The 2,337-nt window shown below is 29.7% G+C and overlaps 1 long non-coding RNA gene across 1 annotated transcript; it reads right to left on the bottom strand.

The window, feature by feature from the left end:
• Positions 1-396: 396 nt before the first annotated feature.
• LOC121208396 (uncharacterized) lies at positions 397-2,103 on the bottom strand. The gene is made up of 2 exons (XR_005903415.1): positions 2,037-2,103; positions 397-629 (listed from the first exon to the last, which is right to left on the bottom strand). It is a non-coding gene; the product is annotated as an uncharacterized lncRNA (long non-coding RNA).
• Between the last annotated feature and the right edge of the window lie 234 nt (positions 2,104-2,337).

Below are 2,337 nucleotides of genomic sequence, written 5' to 3'. Positions count from 1 at the left end.
TAATCCATCATTTATCTCCAAAAATCCAAATCAATTACAAAAACATATAACACAAACATAACTCAATCAAATTATATTTCATTTGCCATAATTCGTCAAGCATTGATCATATATATGAATACAAATTTCATTTCGTAAATAGCTCATAACCTTCATCTGTATTTATAGAACACAAATCGAATTAACCATTAAAATTGGCTATAAATTCATCACTTACTCCATTATAAAGCCAACTCACAAGACTAACTACATATGCTAATCAAATCCATTTACCGAGCTTATTATTGAACTAGTTGTAAGTTAATCATATCATTACTCGCATCAAGACATAAAACCAAACATCATTGATATATGTCATAAAACATACTTACGAAATGAGCATAAACCATGATCAAGTACATCCAAATATTAGCATAATAATCAAGCCTTGAAACCGAACTTAACAAAATGAACAAGCCATTTTTGCATGGCTTATATATATATATATACATGCCAAATTCTAACATATCCAAAAATAATCTAGCCTATACATGCCATGGGTTCAAAATTCAACTTATAAGTACCGAAAACAGTCGATAGTGTGATAAACTCCGCTGACGATTCCCAAGCTCATAACTAAACTTCAAAATCTATAAAACAAAGACAAACAAGAACACACACAATAAGCTATCATAGCTTAGTAAGTCATAGCAAATAAACAGCTTAAAGACATAATCAACTTATTTAAACCATACCAAAATATATTATCATAATTACATTTAAATTCAAGCTTACTATTTTCTTGTATAACATATACTTTCACTTATAGAATTTATCATGGCCGAATGTACACATATACATATATACAAAATGACATTCAAATTTAAAGCCAAAATATCATAATATAACCAAGTACATTTATATTCATATATATATTCATAAATCAAAATATAACATCACATACATATTCATAGCATATGGCCGAATATATCACACAAGAGCACATATGTTTACATTATTAACTTGTATAATTTGTATCACAAGCCAATAGCCAACTTACCTTATTTTCAAATAAATAATCAACCAACTCATACCTGATCATCTTAGCTCGTTTTACACATTCGATCTCAACTTATCATTGCCCGTTGAACCATTCGGAATTGAATAGGATACTCAGATAGTCACACGTAACATACAATGCCAACGTCCCAGACGTGGTCTTACATGTAATCACATATCGATGCCACTGTCCCAGACAGGGTCTTACTCGTACACATATATCGATGCCATGGTCTTACTCGCACATCACATATCAGAATTCTATGTCCTAATTATTCCTAAGGTTCACATAAGGTTTTCAGACGTCGTAACTCGGTCGAATCGAACTCGTACACGTAGGTTCTGAGCTTATACACTTTTGGCTTTCACATATATATTATCACATTATACATTTCATCATATATAATTCATATTTAATCAAATAAATAACATCTATTTGCTTATAAACTTACCTCGGACAACGATAATCGGGACGAAACGACTAATCGACAACTTTAGCAAAATCTGATTTCTTTGGTTCTTGATCTAAACATATTCAAATTAAACTCATTCAAACATATTTTCACTCAATTTAGTCCAAAAACACATAAATGGGAAAATTACCATTTTACCCTGGCATTTTACACTTTTTACAATTTAGTCCAAATTGCACAAAACACAAAATATGCAAAATTTCAACACACCCATGTTGGGCCGAATATTCTTAGTGTTCATACAAGTCCATATATTTCATTTATTTCATATTTTAGTCCTTCAAATTATTTTTTTTTGCAATTTAGTCCTAATTACTCAAAATCATCAAAAACTCCAATACAAAACATGTTAACCCAAAACATATCTTTCATATTTCATCATCAAACAACAAAAATCACAAGCTTTCAACAATGACATAACTCAAAATATTCACCAAAATCAAAAATCCAAGCATGGGTCTTGTAGATAACTCAGCAACGATCTCAAAAACGTAAAAATTATCAAAAACCGGGCTAGTTACATACCTTAATCAAGATCAACCATGGCCGAACAACCCAAGCTTTTTCTTTTTCTTTCTTGTTTTGATATTCGGTGATGAATAATGAAAGAAAAAATGCATGATAACTTATTATATGTTTTATTATATTAGCATGTTTATTATTTTACATGTTTAACCTTTTAGTTAAAATTTTAAACCATTATAAGCAATGGTTATTACCGTCCATCACATTAAAAATGGTCATATTGCATAATAAATGCTCCAAATTATAAAGACAAGTTTAATTAAGTACTTTCACATTTAACCACCAAATTTTCATTTTACGC

Source organism: Gossypium hirsutum, chromosome A10 (genome assembly GCF_007990345.1).
Source record: "Gossypium hirsutum isolate 1008001.06 chromosome A10, Gossypium_hirsutum_v2.1, whole genome shotgun sequence".
Lineage (NCBI taxonomy): Eukaryota > Viridiplantae > Streptophyta > Magnoliopsida > Malvales > Malvaceae > Gossypium > Gossypium hirsutum.
This window is presented reverse-complemented; position numbering and strand designations above follow the sequence as displayed.